This window comes from Castor canadensis, chromosome 5 (genome assembly GCF_047511655.1).
Source record: "Castor canadensis chromosome 5, mCasCan1.hap1v2, whole genome shotgun sequence".
Lineage (NCBI taxonomy): Eukaryota > Metazoa > Chordata > Mammalia > Rodentia > Castoridae > Castor > Castor canadensis.
In genome coordinates this window covers 62,797,695-62,816,357 of record NC_133390.1, presented here as the reverse complement: position 1 = coordinate 62,816,357, position 18,663 = coordinate 62,797,695, and the positions used below count along the sequence as shown (strand labels likewise).

At 39.1% G+C, this 18,663-nt stretch overlaps 1 protein-coding gene across 7 annotated transcripts in view; it reads left to right on the top strand.

Annotated features, from left to right (window-relative positions):
* Positions 1 to 18,663, top strand: part of Zbtb20 (zinc finger and BTB domain containing 20) — an 815,899-nt gene that overhangs the window by 756,702 nt on the left and 40,534 nt on the right. The window lies entirely within an intron of this gene.

Below are 18,663 nucleotides of genomic sequence, written 5' to 3'. Positions count from 1 at the left end.
CTTGAAAAGTAACAATTCTCACAGTTACAGTCCCACCCCCCCCAAAAAATGGTAGCTGTTGCAATCTAAACTCTCAACATTGTAGCCAAGAAAGAGAGAGTCAAGACAGAACTTGGTTAAAGAGTCTGAACCTTCAATAAACATGTCTGAGAAAGATTCAGAAACAAGACTAAGTAAAGTGAATTATTCCTGTTCCTCAAATAACATTCTGGAAGGATTTTTTGTTTTTGTTTTGTCAATTTTTATTTTATTTTATGTATTATTTATTTGCTTATTTTTGCAGTGCTGGGGATCAAACCCAGGGCCTCACACATACTAGACAAGTGCTTTACCACTGAGCTACATTCCTAGCCCCAGTTAAATTGTTAGATGCTTATTTGGGCCAGAAAGAAAAATTCCTAAGTACAAAAATCCTGTCTTGTCTGCTGCTGAATCCCTAGAACCCAAAAAAATGCTTAGCCATAGGAGGTGCTTAGCAATTATTTGTTGAATGAATAAAACGATTAATGTGGTAGAGAAAAGTGAGGAGAAATACATCTGTGAGCATTTTGCCCATTCGTAAAGGTGTAGGTACTGCTTTTTCACCTGAATTTTTTACATAACCAAGTGCATCACAGATACTCAGTTTGTATGCTGGAGAAACAGAAGAGCTTTCTGTTGGATGTAGTCTGTTACATGTTTTGATTCTAATAGCAATATGGCAGGGTTAAGGTCAACTTTGTAGTATAATCTGGTGCCTGTTTTTGATAGATATCATGGAAATAGATACTTCTTTTCAAGATGCTTAAACAGATGATTAGGTGAAAGCTCCAGCAAACCTTGCAACAACAGAAAGGAAAGGTTTCCCACTCACGCCTCCCATTAGTGCAACATCGCAGCAGTTTTCTGCAACCCCACCCCCTCCTCCTTGTTTTGTCCTCTTCCTGGGTCTAATCTTTGTCTAGGGAATTCAGCATGTGACTGTCAGTCTAGCAAGAAGACAGCTCTTGAGAAATCCACCCCCAACACACAGTGCTCCCAAGCTCCTCCCATGGGAATGGCATGATTTGATCAGCAGCAGGCAGAGCTGGCCCAGGGAAACATGAGCTTGGCATAGAATCTTAGTGCCCTCCTGCTGGAAGGGCACTCAAGAGAGTTGCTTCACACCCACCCTCCCTCAACTGGCTGGACAGTAGAAGGATGTGTAGGAAAACAAATTCCTGGCTGAATGAATAGAGGATTAAATGAATGAGAGATGAGTTCATTCCCCCAGAAGTCCCTGCCATTCCACTTGAATAGAAAGGCTAACTTTGAAGCCACTCTGTTCTCCATGGCACGATTTTGTATACACTCAGCTTTGGAATATGGTTGCCATCTGCTGCCAATGCATAAGACTAAGGAAGTATTGGGGTGGGTAAGAGGAGGCAGGGAGGGAAGAAAAGAGACACTTAGAACAAGCTAATGATCTCCTTTGTGTTGGAGTCTACATTTCAGAACATCAGTCCTGTACTTTAAGAACAAAACACCAGTGTGTCTTAGACCACACCAGGCGCCGGCACATCAGATAAGGCCAGCACTGTGTAGTGTTCAGCCACCAAGGGTCAAGAAGTTCTGAAAGCGAAACTCAAGGTATAAGGAAGCTAAAAAGGAGAACAAGCTTGGGGTGAAATATAATCAGAAGGGCTCTGCAAATATAAGTCTTTGGGGTTATAGTAGTTTAAAAATGAATCTACTAATTAAAGAGTTAGAAAATACTACAAATCCTAGGAACTTAAGGATCTTCGAAGAATTGAGACACTTCTCTATACACTCCAAAGACATTGTGATCCTTTGGTACAATCTCAGGATGAAAGTGACCTGGCTGTTGTGTGTTACTGTGCATTTAACCGTTGATTAAGAGGTACTGATTACTGTACTGGAGGCAGGGGTAGATGGTCCTTTAAAAACAAAAAAGCCTGGTAAGCAAAGCCAGTAAGACCACAGAACAGCTCTGAAAGGCAGTAAATAGCTCAGGGAGCTTCCTGGTTTCCCTGATATTATCTGTATAAATTATTGGTTATGGCACTGAATCATGTTGATAATTTATATGCTGAAATGGCACGCCAGAGAATAATAATTAAGCTGGGATATACACTAGTGAAAAACTGCTCCAGTAAAGTTTACTTTTGAGAAAGATTAGCTAATTGGCTAAGTATAACATTGGAAGGCAAGTACTGTTATATATTCAGTAGTAGTTCTATATCTCGAGTTTAAGAAGTTAGCAAGGTGGGGAGGCAGAAACCCTTTTTTGCCATGCAAGGAAAGAATCTCATCAGAGATGAATAAAAGTATAAATTTATAGACAATGACAATTCTAGAAAGGCAGAAAATCACTTTACGGAGCACAAAGTGATTGCCGACATTTGTCACACTCGGTGCCTTGCAGCCATCAAACCACTAAATATTTGTTAGCTGTGGAAGCTCTGGCCTTGACTCCTTTCTACCACCAGGGACAAGTCATGTGCAGCTGTGACTCAGCCGCAATTAGAGTATTAGTAATGCCTTAAATCTATCTTGTATATAGTTTCTCCTCCTAGAAACTCTGTGAGTCTCAGTGTTTGGTTTTGTTCGTCCCTAAGACATTCCTGTGAAGCATAAACACCTGCATTTTACAGGTGTGATAACGAGTGCACAAAGGAATAACTTAGTTCTTTGTCTTTCAATGAAAAATGATTGATAGTAATTATACTGACCCAGCTCATTGGACTGTTTGTCACATTATTTTTGGTTTCCCAGGCAAAGGACATATTTTCTTTCTCATTATTATTTTTAATTAGTTTTCAAAAAAGTTGACATAAAAACAGAATCTAACAAATATCCCATGGAGATATTTAGTGTTCTCTTTACTTTCAAGAATAAATTAAGACCTTCTTTGCTCCTCTCTGCTGGCTGCAATAGTCAAAATCCCATGCTAATTTTCAGATGAATAAGGCCTCATTCTAATAGCTGGCTCACAGTCCCTTCTATTGAGGAAAAAACCGTTAAAATTCATGTCTGAACCCTGAATAAGTTACTTTTGGTTAAAAACTTTAATAGTTTGACCTGAAGATTTTTAAACAGTACTAATAAACAACCTGCTTGTGAGTTTAGTGATAAATTTAGACCCAATGTGTGAAAGGCCAAAGAGAAAACTAGTGGCTTTTATTCTCTCTGGTGACCTGCACTAAATATTGCATATTTACTATGTAAATGAGGACACCCAGTGGCCACCAAGTGAAAATATTTAAACACTCCAGGACACTGTTAATACAAATATAACCCATTATCAGTGCTGACTGATGCCTCTGTAACATCTCCACCAAACAGGTCATCTTCTCTGGGTTAGGCAAGAATAATAAGCGTTTGGCCTGATCATTTTTATTATCACATCACAGATGGGTCAGCTCTTCCCATTTTTGTTTACAGAGTGTGAGTCAGCTTTGGGTTCCACCGAATCCTCAGCCAAAGGAGGACCTAGTGAGAAATGGAATCCAGGAGATGGGAACAGTATGGCATAGGTCAGCAATCATAAGTGAATGAGTACAGATTGTGGGAAACTCAGTGAACACATAAGAAAACCAATTTCCTTAGACCTTAAATTCAGATTGAAAACAAAGCTGTAGCTATTAAGAGGGTAGCATGATAAAGGACCAAAACATGAGCATTACATGAACCCCAGGGACTAGAAGGACCTCCTGAGACTACACCCTGTAGGTAGACACACCTCAGAGAAAATATGCCCACTCCCAAGGATCCTGCTTACTGTCAGCATGTCTGTGAGTGCAGTGGGGAGGTGATCGAATGGGTACTCATGCAGGACCTACTTATTTTGAGGAATGTGCCAGGCAGTGACAGGGATCCAGCTGCACACACTTGTAGTTACAGTTACAACCAGGGAAGTTACTAGCCTACAAGAGGCTTGGAGTCTTATAGGGATAAGATAGGCACAAATGAAAAAGCAGAAGAAAGATTAATGTACTGCTGAAGACTAAGTTATGTGGCACATGTGTGAAAAGTTCAGATTTATTCCTCATCATTCAGGTGAAAAAAAAATTAAACCCGAGACTGCTGTTACCAAGTTAACATGTATAGTCAAGTGTCAGGACTCACTTCCATTCCCGAGATTTGAAAAAGACTCCTGAAATCTAGCGAGTGGTCAGATCCTTAGTCCATGGTGGTCTTCATCCGTGAATTTGTTTGACTATCCACACAAAGATGCCCCTGAGTCTAGTCCTTCTTCTTTTGAACTCAGGGCTTGGCATTTACTAGGCAAGCACTTTGCCACTTAAGCCACACCTGTGGCCCTTTTTGCTTTGGGTTAGTTTTTCTTCAGATAGGGTCTTACTTTTTAACTGGGTCAGCTTAGAACCATAATTCTCCTACTTATTCCTCATGTGCAGCTGGGATTACAGGTATGAGCTACCATGACCATTCTGAGCTTAGGTCCTTCTGACTGCCAGACACTACTGCACTCACTAGGTTTATAGTTGTCCTTCAGTATTCTTTTCCCATTGACTGTAAGCCTAACCCCAAGGTGATCATTGTTTTTCTCAAGGAGTGCCTTTTTATGTCCAGTCTACACAAGTGTCCCAGGAACTACCCCAGGAAGACTTGTGTGCAAGCGGAGTCATTGGCTCCATTTTTTTGTTTTGTTTTGGTTTCGTTTTTGTTTTTAAGATGAGGTCTTGCTCTGTAGCCCAAGCTGGCCTCAAACTCACAATCCTGCCTCAACCTCCCTCCTGAGTGCTGGAATTACAGGAGTAATGCATTTCATATTTTAAAGGAAATTGATGATTTTGCTCCTCTGTAATACTATCTCAATCTAACTCCAGAGCACCAACCTCCATTTCCACATCCCAGAAAGAACCCAAAGTAAGTCTGTTTAGAGGACCTAGACTAAGAAATACACCCTTGTTTTAGGGCTTAACAGACTCTGAAAGCATAACTCCCTTGGACAAGATAGCCCATAGCTATATATGAAGACTTAGCATTTCCTACCTGCAGGTGGAGGAAGGGGGAGATTATTTTATGAGAGTTTTCTGAGTCCATGAGAACAAATTAATTAATATCTCCATTTATTATCTTGCCAACCAATGGGAACTGGGGAAAGAGAAAAATCAGGATGGACTCTAGTAATTGAAGAAAGCTTCATAGGAAAAGAATTTTGAGTAGGTTTCAGGGAGGTTACATAAGGTTTGGTAAATAGAGAAAGCCTTATAATTTCAGAATTTAGGACAAATTCAGCAGAAAAAAAAAACAATGAAAAATAAATGTAGGGGGCTGAGAGTAGTAGCTCACATCTGTAATCCCAGATACTCAGGAGAAAGAGATCAGGAGGATCACGGTTACAGGCCAACCCAGACAAAAAGTTAGTGACACCTCCCTATCTCAGTAAAACAAGCTGGGTGTGGTGGTTCAGGCCTGTAGTTCCGGCTATGCAGGAGGCTTAGGTAGTAGTATTGCAGCAAGAAAATATGAGACTCTATTCAAAAAAATAACTAAAGGGCAAAAAAAAAAGGTCTTGGACTGTGGCTGAATGGTAGAGCATCTGCCTAGCAAGTGCAAAGACCTAAGCCCTGAGTTCAAACCCTAAAACTGCCAAAAAACAAAAGAATGTAGCATTAGAGTGTGTAGCTTAGTGCTAGTATGCCTGCCTCCTATGCATGAGGCCCTACCCCCAGGAGAAAAGGGGAAAAAAATTAAAAGCAAAGAATGACTGCAAAACATATAGGGCATGGCAAAATGGCTGACTTTTTGAATCAGTAGAGAGATTTTATTTTACAGAATATATTAACAATCAAATCAGTAAAATGAGATCACACAATAAGAATGTTAATTGTAGCTGGCAAAGATACTTAAGAGTGCAATAGTTGTCTTTTTCTCCCTAATATGTAAATAATAGAATAAATATAATATGAAAAGATATGTAAAAATACTATAAAGATAGACAAAATACCTTACTCCTTATTGGCATAATTATGAAGTATGTCGTCTGCTGAAGTTACTTACCAGTGTTTCCCAAGGTTTTGAGCTCTGTCTGGCAACTCTTGTTTAGAATCATCCTCATCTCAGCATGAACCAGAGAGGGACTTACATCTTCTCTTAAAAGTCCTTAGAAGGACTTCCTGTGCCTGGTTCTATAATGATCACCCTATGTGGGCAGAGTTTTCTTACACTGACCCACACAAATCACCTCTGGGCTTTCAGTTTTAAAACAGATTTAGCTTTTTCCTTGCCTTTTCCTGTTGCTTTGGGGTAGAATGCTTCATTCCTCAGTGAAGCATTCTACCATAGTTTAAATCCACAGAGAAGTCCTCAGCCCCCTAATGCAACAGTGTTAAACGTAAAAAACAGTTGTCCTGTTGGAAGCTGCGTACTGTTTTCAGGAGGACTCAAGCGAAGAGAACACTTCAGCATGAATGTGAAGGCCTGTGTCAAAGCAGTTTCAGAACACCACAGCACAGAAGATGGAAGGAAGTTCTGTGAATTGGGAAGCTCATGATAATTTTAGTCAGAAAGCATTTTTTTTCTAAATGACACCATGGAGTTCTGTTTACTCACTCATTGACATCCAGACAAAGACGTTCCCAAAGTAAAGAAAAATTAATCACTTACCTAAGTGCAATTCATCACATTTATGGTATTTTTCCAAGGAATGTTATTCCTGGGAGTTAGAATGGATCTTCAGACTTAACTCCAGTTAAAATTTTGTTTCTCTTATAAAATAAGTGTATGATGATACACAGACAAAAAGGAGAATGGATTAGTAAGCAGGTGCTAGTTTTATATAATCACTTTTTAAACTTCTCATTTCTTTTCCAGAAAAATAAAGAACCTAACTTATTAGCTGTACATTTGAATATACTTACAGATCCCTCTTTAAGGCCTATCCAAACCCAAGCTCAAACTGTATAACTCTGTGAATTTAAGTAGATCCTTTTGTTTATTTTTGTGTCCCACCCACAGATGTAGCATCTCTGTATTTTTGTTCTCCAGATTTAGTGAACAAAGATAAAGGTTACAATAGGGCAGCTGCTAAATTTGTAAGGAAAGAGCTTTAGAAGGAAAAAAAAACAAATGAAACTCCTAAAAGGTGTCTCAAAAGGTTTGCAAAGTAAGGGGATTTAAATACATCAACTTAGATTTCATTGACTTTCCTCCCTAGTCCCAAGGAGTCATTTCATTTTAACTTTGGAATGGGGGCATCGATGTCTTTCAGAATGTTGTTTGGAATTCTCCTCTATCTATGCTTTTGTTCACAGAATTAAATCTTTAGCATTCACAAACTATACTGTAAGAGAGTAAATTTCAGTGTTTTATTCCACTGGAATCAGATGTTCTAAGTACAAAAGATCATAAAGCATGTTGCAGTGGTAATTTTAGATGTCAACTTGAGTGGGTAAAGGTTTACCTAGAAACCCAGAAGAGCATTATTTTTGGGTGTGGCTGTGAGTTTCTAGAGGACGTTAGCTTGTAAGTCTGAGTGGACTAGGTGGGAAAGATTCTCTCTCATTAAGAGTGGGCACTATCAGTAGGTTGGAGATCCAAAGAGAACAAATACAGAAAGCAAATTGGCATCTCCACCTGAGAGATGTGACTGAATCATCTCCTGCCTTGGATATCAGGGCTTATACATTTGGGTTTATGCATCATTATGCAGGGTTTATGCATTTGAACTCCAGGGCTTATACCAGCAGCCTGTCCCTGAGGATGCAACCTAAAACTGAGAGTTGCATCATAGACTTCCCTGGTTCTAAGGGCTTCCATCTTGGATTGAGCCATGCTACCAGCATCCCAGCATCCCCAGCTTGTAGGTGTCCTGCTACAAGACTGCCATAATCACATGAGCCATTTCCCTTAATAAACCTTCTTTCATATATCTATATATCTATATTTATATACTAACACTAACTAATAAAGAGTATGGTACCAAAAATGACTTTAGAGGAACAGAATTTTAAGGATAAGTTTCCTCAGTTGGTTTTGAAGTATCTAGAATTGGGTCTCTAATCTGACCTTCAAATGCTGAAGACTACTTAGTACAGAGAGCCCCCAAAAGACCACAGCATGAACTGTTTTTAGAGATACAGAAAAGATAATGAATTTAGTGACTCTATATACTGTACTTTCAAACACTTGGGAAGAACCAAAAGGTATATTGACACTGGTCAGTTGCTCTAATCTTACTAGAAAAAGTGATAAGAGAAAAGAATGAGCTCAGGAATAAGAATTCTAGGCTCCAGCTGGACATAACTGACCTAAGAATGTCCTGGGTCAGAATTTTCTGTCTTGTAGCCACAAGGCTGAAATTGCTGAAAACCACACAAGTTCTCAATATGAGATTGGCTGAATTACAACAAAAGTTGAATTCCTAAATTCTGATGAGACTGATTTGCCAGGGGAAATGGTCCCCCACCCCCAAAATGATCATACCCTTTCCTTTCCCCTGTGGCAGAAGTGGTCTCTTCACCCCCATTACCCCACTACCCCACTGCAGTGGCATCTCCCACTCACAGCTGCCCCACTCAGGTAGTACTGGCCTTATCTACACTGAAGGAATTGGCTGCATTAGTTGCCTGAGGAAACAGTAATGGCCTTCCCCAAGGTGGCTGCCAGGCAAGACTTCTCAGGAGCCACCCCTCTTGGTTTCTAGACCTGTAACTAGGCACTTAGGTCTCAGCAGGCCTCTAAAGTTAAGGAACAAAGTGTGACCCATGAGGAGTGCGCCACTCAAAAGCAGTTCAAGTAGTTCTAAAGAACTGTTTGGGTTTTCTAGTTCACATAAGCTGAAATCTTGGGATGGATATTATAGTAAGGGTGTGGGATAAAATGGAAGAGATATAAGCTTGGATCAGCCTGAATTTATTTTTTGCTTTTGTAATTGAGATGTTATTGGTTGTGTTGAGGATCAGTACACAGACATTTCAGTTTGTTTACAATTCTTATCCCATGTACTAAAAAATTTTAAAAAGCATGTATTGTAATTCTTGATTAAACAGTTATTCCAATGACTTTCCATCTTCATATTTGGAGGCGAACTTGATATCTTCTTGATATCAAGTACCAATATTTTTTGAGTGTAGAATATAAGTCCTACTAATTCACAATTTTATGTCATATGTACTACATATTCAACCTTTCCATCTTTCGTAGCACATTAACAAAATCATTGGGAAAATTGGACTATCACGACCAAAGATGGTACGAAGTATACGCAGTTTCTTACAGTATAATAATCAAAGAGTAGTGTCCCTTATGAAATAATTCTAAAAAGCTTGGGAAAAGAATTAATTTAAATGTTCAAGATACATTAAATACACAACTGTGACTGCAAATTGACATTTTATATGCTTTGTATTGTAGGATATAAAATTAACAGCTCACCTATGGAATGTTAAACTGACACTCAAGAGAGTTCAAAAATCTCCCATAATTTCATATACCACTATTTTCTGGTTATACCAAAAAATAAATGATTTCACCTCTTTTAAGAAATTATTTATAATTTAAAAGTAGGATGAGATGGAATTCTCTCCTTAAAAATGTTCCCAGAGCTATTTGAAAACTTGGTTTATAATAGTTGACAAAAATACTCCTCTGGACTATACGAGAAAGGAGACAAAGGTCACTGACAATACTTGATATTTGATTTATCAGACTTGAGTTCTCATTTTCTGTAGGTAAATCTTTAGTTTCTTGGTTAACCACTATGGCAAGTTTTCCCTTTGTTCCCTCATCCCTTTGTTTATACTCTTTTGTCTGAAGATTTATCCCTTTCCACTGCCCTTTTGGCTTCCTTTCCACTTTTGCAGAAGCAGGTTTGGCTGACAGCTTCACCAATCTTCTCTCAGGCTTTTCCTTTACTACCCCTACAACTGAGCTGGCCTTCCTCTTGGACACCTCAGCAGCAGGGATGGCATGAAGGCTGGGTGTCTGAAGGCTGTGTTGCACTGAGAGCCTTCACAAAGCTCGGGTGCCTGACTGCTGCAGGATAAATTTATTAATATAAGTCCACTTGGGGAGTTAAGAAAGCCACCAGCAGTTCTTTTGGTTTGTTGGCTGAAAACATGGATCAAAAGAGAGCAACATGAGTGAGTTGCAGTTACCCAATTTTCTTTGATTTATCATAAAGGAAGGAATTTGAAGGCTTAGGGAGGTTAAAAATCTAGAGTGGAAATGCCTACTCCTCTTCACTAAAAGAGTCCAGAAGGTACACCTTTTACTGGTACTTTGCAAGTTAAATTTATGAGTGCAACCCCAGAATCCCTGAAGAGCTCCATGATTGCTCTTCACTGTAGACCAGATCTTATGGTGGGAACCCCTGTCACTCAAATGGAAAACTTAAATACAATGTAAATAATTGGACCCTGGGTCGACAGGGGCCAAGTAGCAACACTCAACTATTAAAAGCCCAGGAGGCATAGTTTCCATAATGGACAGCAGCAACAAATCAATGAACAAAGAGTCTGACTCATGTAGATCTAGGGCATTGGCTACTTTATCCTGCTGTTCTTAGAAGTGGAACTGATAGGAAGCCTACCAAATTCTTACTTGATCTGTATAAACAGAAAACTTTCAGGTAAATTGAATAAAAATTTAACTCAAATCATAGAAACAGAGTATTACAGGCTCTCAATCCCCAGACCTCAACCAGTTTAAAGAACCTAGTGCCTCTTGAATGAAGGGGAGGCTAAGAACTCTTGAGGAAGGACCCCAGTACACTACCTAAAATTTATGCTGTTAATCTATATCCCACTCTTCTCCAAAGGAACTCACAACCTTTCATCAGGGTAACTGCACTGGGGAAAGGGAAATAATCAGACCTTTTGGGGACTTGTGGACACTGGCTCTGAACTCACATTGGTTCAAGGAACCCAAAATACCTTGTAACCCTTCAATTAGAGCAAGAGCTTATGGAGGTTAGTGATAATGGAGTTTTAGCTCAACTCTAACTTTCAGTGGTCCCCAAATCTTTCCTGTACTCATTTCCCCACTTCCAGAATGCATAATTAGAATAGGTATACTTAGCAGCTGGCGGGATACCTACATTGGTTCCCTTTCTTGTGAAGTATGGACTATTATGGTGGGAAAGGCCAAACGGAAGTCATTAGAGCTGCCATTACTGAGGAAAACAATAAATCAAAAACACAGCACATCCCTGAAGGAAATGCAGAGATTTCAAGTGCCGCCAAGGACTTGAAAGATGCTGGTGTAATGATTCCCAACACATCCCCACTCAACTTCCCTGATGACCTGTACAGAAAACAGAAGGATCCTGGAGAATGATGGTGGACTATGAAAAGCTTAACCAAGTTTTGACTACAATTGTAGCTGCTATATCAGATGTAGTTTCATTGCTTGTACAAATTAACACATCTCTGGTACTTGGTATGCAGCTACTGATCTAGCAAATGCCTTTTCCTCCATCCTGACTGTGATGCCCACCAGAAACAGTTTAGCAATACATCTGTACTGTCCTACTTCAGGAATATCAACTCTCTAACCCTATGTCATAATTTAGTTCTCAAGGCTCTTGACCACCTTTCCTTCCTGCAAGATATTGTACTGGTCATTACATTGGTGGCATTATGCTGATTGTATTAGTGAGCACAAAGTGGTAACTACTCTGGACTTACTGGAAAAGCATTTGTGTGTCAGAGAATGAGAAATAAATGTAACTAAAATTCAGGGGTGGGCTGTCTACTCAGTGAAATTCCCAGGGGTCCTAGGGGCATGTCAAGATATTCCTTCTAAAGTGAAGGATAAATGACACCTTCTACAACCAAGAAGCACAATGCCCAGGCAGCCTATTTGGATTTTGCCTAATGAGCAGGTCCTGAAGTCACAAGTAAGTTACATGAAGAAGTAAATGAAATGCTCATGGCTCCTATTCTGCTACACTTCTTTCTCTCTCTCAGCCTGTATCTATGGCCTCAGAGGAGTACCCTACGATCAACTGACAGATGAAGAGAAAACTGTGGACTAGTTTATAGGTCCTTATGCACAATATGCAGGCACCCCCTGAGAGTGGACAACTATAACACTACAGCCCCTTTCTGGTACATCTCTGAAAAAAATAGTAAAAGGAAATCTTTTCAATGGGCAGAGCTTCAGGCAGTGAACCTGGTTGTGCACTTTTCTTGGAAAAAGAAATGATTTGATTACATACCTTTCTTAGTCACTTTTTGTCACTATAATAAAATACCTGAGAAAAACAATTGAAAAGAAGGAAAGACTAATTTTGGCTCACAGTTTCAGAGGTTACTTGGCTGTATTGTTTCTGGGCCTGTGGTAAGGTATACCATCACAGAAGAGAGGGCATGGCAAAGCAGAGTTGCTCACTTCGTGGTGACCAAAAGAAGCTGAAGGAGAAAGAGAAGAGGATACCAGAGATAAGCTCTGCACTTCAAAGCTACAAGCCTCACTGACCTACTTCCTCAAACTAGGCCCCACCTCCTAGTTTCTACCACCTCCGAATAATACCATTAAATTATGAATCCATCAATGGATCAATCCATTGATTAAGACAGAGCCTTCTTGATCCCATCACTTCCCCAAAGCCCCACCTCTGGACATTGCTTTGGGGACATTTTATTTTAGCTAGATGGTCAGGGATTTGGAAGAAACATGATTGGAAAATTGGTGACAAGGAAATTTAGGAAAGAGGTATATGGATAGACCTCTCTGAGTGTACAAATGATGTGAAGTTGCTTGTATCCTATATTATTACCATTGAAGGGTGCTCTCAGCACCCTCAGTCACCAGTGGACTCCTGATCAAAGTAGCCATGGTGGCAGGAATGGAAGTTATACTTGGGCCAGTCTTACTACAGTCACAGCTAAGTGTCCAATTTACCAGAAACAGAGACCAAAACTGAGCCAACATGTCATCATTCCCCAGGGTGATCAGCCAGTGACCTGGTGGCAGATTGATTACATTGAACTGTTTCCATCATAGAAGGAGCACCATTTTGTCCTTTCTAGAATAGATGCTTACTCTGGATGTGGGTTTGCCTTCCCTGTTTACAATGCTTTTGCCAAAACTATCATCTGTAGAATACCTTACCCACAGACATGGTATTCCACACAGCATTGCTTCTGACCAAGGAACTCATTTCATAGCCAAACAAGTGTGGTAATGGGCTCAAGCTTATGGGATTCACTGGTATTATTACTATGTTCACCATCATCCTAAAGCAGCTGGCTTGAGAGAATGGTGAAATGGCCCTTTAAAGTAACAGTCACAGAGCCAGATAGGTAACAATACCTTGCGGAGCTGAGGCAAATTCTCTAGAAGGCAGTATACACTCTGAATCAGCACCCAGCATATGGTACTGTTTATCTAATAGCCAGGATTCATGGATCCAGGAAATCAAGGGATACAAATGGGTTTGGCACCAGTCACCATTACTCCTGGTGATCTACTGGCAAAATTTTTCTTCCTGTTCCCACAACTTTATGCTCTGCTGGCCCAGAATTATTCCTTCCAAAAGGAAAAATGCTTCTACCAAAAGACACAATGACTACTCAGAAGCTTCTAGACATCATCAATAGCTATAGCAAGGTAGCAGGATATAAAATCAACATAGAAAAATCATTAGCATTTCTATACACTAACAATGAGCAAACGGAAAAAGAATGTATGAAAACAATTCCATTTACAATAGCCTCAAAAAAAATCAAATACCTAGGTGTAAACCTAACAAAAGATGTGAAAGACCTCTACAAGGAAAACTATACACTTCTGAAGAAAGAGATTGAGGAAGACTATAGAAAGTGGACAGATCTCCCATGCTCATGGATTGGTAGAATCAACATAGTAAAAATGTCCATACTCCCAAAAGTAATCTACATGTTTAATGCAATTCCCATCAAAATTCCAATGACATTCATTAAAGAGATTGAAAAATCTACTGTTAAATTTATATGGAAACACAAGAGGCCACGAATAGCCAAGGCAATACTCAGTCAAAAGAACAATGCAGGAGGTATCACAATACCTGACTTCAAAGTATATTACAAAGCAATAACAATAAAAACAGCATGGTACTGGCACAAAGACAGACATGAAGACCAGTGGAACAGAATAGAGGACCCAGATATGAAGCCACACAACTATAAGCAACTTATCTTTGACAAAGGAGCTAAAAATATACGATGGAGAAATAGCAGCCTCTTCAACAAAAACTGCTGGGAAAACTGGTTAGCAGTCTGCAAAAAACTGAAACTAGATCCATGTATATCACCCTATACCAAGATTAACTCAAAATGGATCAAGGATCTTAATATCAGACCCCAAACTCTTAAGTTGATACAAGAAAGAGTAGGAAATACTCTGGAGTTAGTAGGTATAGGTAAGAACTTTCTCAACGAAACCCCAGCAGCACAGCAACTAAGAGATAGCATAGATAAATGGGACCTCATAAAACTAAAAAGCTTCTGTTCATCAAAAGAAATGGTCTCTAAACTGAAGAGAACACCCACAGAGTGGGAGAAAATATTTGCCAACTATACATCAGACAAAGGACTGATAACCAGAATATACAGGGAACTTAAAAAACTAAATTCTCCCAAAACTAATGAACCAATAAAGAAATGGGCACATGAACTAAACAGAACTTTCTCAAAAGAAGAAATTCAAATGGCCAGAAAACACATGAAAAAATGCTCACCATCTCTAGCAATAAAGGAAATGCAAATTAAAACCACACTAAGATTCCACCTCACCCCTGTTAGAATAGCCATCATTAGCAATACCACGAACAACAGGTGTTGGCGAGGATGCGGGGAAAAAGGAACCCTCTTACACTGTTGGTGGGAATGTAGACTAGTGCAACCACTCTGGAAAAAAATTTGGAGGCTACTTAAAAAGCTGGACATCGATCTACCATTTGATCCAGCAATACCACTCTTGGGGATATACCCAAAAGATTGTTACTCCAGAGGCACCTGCACATCCATGTTTATTGCGGCACTATTCACAATAGCCAAGTTATGGAAACAGCCAAGATGCCCCAGCACTGACGAATGGATTAAGAAAATGTGGTATCTATACACAATGGAATTTTATGCAGCCATGAAGAAGAACGAAATGTTATCATTCGCTGGTAAATGGATGGAATTGGAGAACATCATTCTGAGTGAGGTTAGCCTGGCCCAAAAGACCAAAAATCGTATGTTCTCCCTCATATGTGGACATTAGATCAAGGGCAAACACAACAAGGGGATTGGACTATGAGCACATGATAAAAGCAAGAGCACTTAAGGAAGGGGTGAGGATAGGTAAGACACCTAAAAACCTAGCTAGCATTTGTTGCCCTTAATGCAGAGAAACTAAAGCAGATACCTTAAAGCAACTGAGGCCAATAGGAAAAGGGGAACAGGTACTAGAGAAAAGGTTAGATCAAAAAGAATTAACCTAGAAGGTAACACCCACACACAGGAAATCAATGTGAGTCAATGCCCTGTATAGCTATCCTTATCTCAACCAGCAAAAACCCTTGTTGCTTCCTATTATTGCTTATACTCTCTCTACAACAAAATTAGAAATAAGGGCAAAATAGTTTCTACTGGGTACTGGGGGGGGGGAGAGGGAGGGGGCGGAGTGGGTGGTAAGGGAGGGGGTGGGGGCAGGGGGGAGAAATGAACCAAGCCTTGTATGCACATATGAATAATAAAAGAAAAATGAAAAAAAAAAAAAAGACACAATGATTCCATTGAACTAGAAGTTAAGACCACCAACTGGCTACTTTGGCCTCCTAATACCTCTGAGTCAACAGATTAAGAAGGAAAGCATGGTGTTGACTGGGGTGATTGATCCAGACAACTAAATGGAAATTGGGCTATTATTCCTTAATGGAGATAAAAAGTAATATGTCTGGAATACAGGAGATCTCTTAGGGCATCTCTTAATATTACCATGCCCTGTGATGACTAGCGTCAATTGGAAACTACAGCAACCCAATCCAACCAAGACTACAAATGGCCCAGACTCTTCAAAACTGAGTTTGGGTAACCCAACCAATTAAGTACCCCACCTGAGGTACTTACTGAAGGCAAAGAGAATATAGAATGGGTAACAGAAGAAGGTAACTAGGACCATATGACAAGTTACAGAAACAAAGACTGCAATTGTCATGTAATTTCTATTTTGTTAAGAAAACATCATGTGTATCAATACCTTTGTTTTCATTCCCCTCTTATCCCTTTATCTTATAATGTAAGATATCTGTATAATTGTTTAAGTATTGGTAATTTCACACCATAGTATTTAAATCATGGAATATCAAGAAATGAGTAAACATCATCCATGGATTTTTACCTCCTCTTCTGGGGAAGAGATTAGGGTATTGTCAGTTGTACACAGGATACTTACATCATGTTAGGCAAAACTATTACCTTGTTATTGTATTTATTTGGAAATTAAGCATGATTTAGGGAAAATGTATATGATCACCAAGTTGATAAGGAATGAACTTGTGATATTTAATGTTAATGTTAACTTGACTAATTAAGGAATATGTAGAAACAGAAAAAGCACTATTTGGGGTGTTGCTATTTGTGCGTTTCTAGAAGAGATTAGTATGTGAGACTGAGTAAGCTAGGTGGGGAAGATTTTCCCTCAGTGAGGGTAGGCACCATTCAATGGGTTGGGATCCAGAAAAAACAAGTACAGAAGACAAATTGGTATCTCTACCTGAGAGCTTAGAAAGTGTCATCTCCTGGCATTTAGACTCCAGGGCTTATACCAGCAGACTATCCTTAGGTACTCAGCCTCAATTTGAGAGTTGCACCATAGACTTCCCTGGTTCTGAGGGCTTCCAACTTGGACAGGCCATACTATCAGCATCCCTGTGTCCCCAGATGACCTGTCACAGGACTTCTCAGCTGCCGTAATCACATGAGCCAATTCCCTTAATAAATCCCCTCTCATAAATCTATATATGCATAAATATATAAAATATTGATTCTGTCTCTCTAGAGAACATGTACACATGTAGTTTGATAATACTTAAAACATGTTTAAAATTGGTTTCAAAAGTATAGAAAATTTTAAATGAGAAGTTTAGAGACCACAAAAAATAAAATTGGTTTCATAAGTTGATGCTCAACTTATTGGTTGTTTGACTAGACCCTCACCTCTTAACTGAAGGGATTTAGGTTGACATAAAAAGAATCTTCAGTTCCTCATAAATACATAGAAAATATGTTTTTATGTTTATATAACTATAAAAAGGAATCAGAGTAGAAGTAAAATAAGGAATTAGCAATAGAATAGGACTAGAGAAAATTTTATATAGAAAAATATATATAGCATGAAGTCTACATAGTTGGTAAAATGTGGCCTAAATTTTGATTTTGAGTTCCCTAATAAATAGACAAAAGAGGAACAGAATCAGTTACAATATTAACAGGATCCAAAAAAAGACAGAGTGCAGCTTTTCTTGAACATTGAAGTCTCGGAGAAATTGACTGATTAATATGTTTCAAATATCATAGGTCTGTATGGATCAATTTCTTGTATTGTTTTAGTAGATTTTAGTTCATCTGTATTCTTATGGGTCCTTTTACACTGGGGTATTCTCCATAAATGCCTCACTAATGAACTAGTGAAAATTCAAGTGACCCCAAAAGCAACCTCATTCATAAATCAGTTATATTTATCATTTTGACATATAGCCAGTCATGTCCTCATCCCTTCTTGGAGATTACAGCAGATTAAATTTGACATTGTCAAGACAAAGACCTTGGTTTACTAAGGGAAACTGTGAGAGTCTCCTGGGCCAACTGAAAAGGCTTCTCTGGAAGTACTTCTTCCTTTGGACCTAAAAATCCCACTAGAGTGTAAATCTATTCCCTACCTTCAAACAAAGTATAAAATTCTAACTTTTTGGTAGCGTGAAAAGCAGAAAAGAAAGACAGTAATGGAGACTAAGACCAAATTTGGAGATGGGTCTTAGTATCCTATGGCAAATGTTTTCCTAGGTCACAGCTTTGCTCCCTTGTTCCCCATACTTGAAACTTAGTAAAATTTAATGGTATAAACAGCAGTAATGAAGTGATGCAGAAAGGGAAGTAAGAAGGTAGGAAGAAAGGAAGGGAGGGAGGAAGAGAGAGAAGAAAGAAAAAGAAAGGAGGAAGAGGAGAGAAGGCAAAGAAGGAGGAAGGGGAGGGAGGGCAAAGAAAGAAGGAGGAAAGGGGAGGGAGAGGGAAAGGGGGAGGGAGAACAGAAAGCCAAGCAATCAGGCTATCTAATTGAAGTTCTACAGAGCTTTCAAGTGAACTCTTATTTTGTTGGCTGGATTAAAAAAGGGTATGGAGTTTATACTTACATTTTATTCAAATTATACCATAATCTCTCATTTTTAATGGTTAAAAAAAATGTTGAAGGTGTTCCCTAGTTCTTCTGTGGAGTTGTACTAACTGTTAAAGGGAATAAGCTCTGATAAAAACTAGATTCAAACTTTTGCAAAATAAAAGTTGTCTTGGATAGTTGGAAACTATATGACTTTGTCCTCCTCTTCCAGATTTCAGCTAGTATTAGAGCTTTATTACCTACTGTTCTTTCTTTTCAATCTTTTGTTGTTCTTGACCATTCTCTTCTGAAAAGTAGCTTTTGTCACTTTCTCAAAGAATGTCACATAAATGGGAAATACAGCTTAGTCGA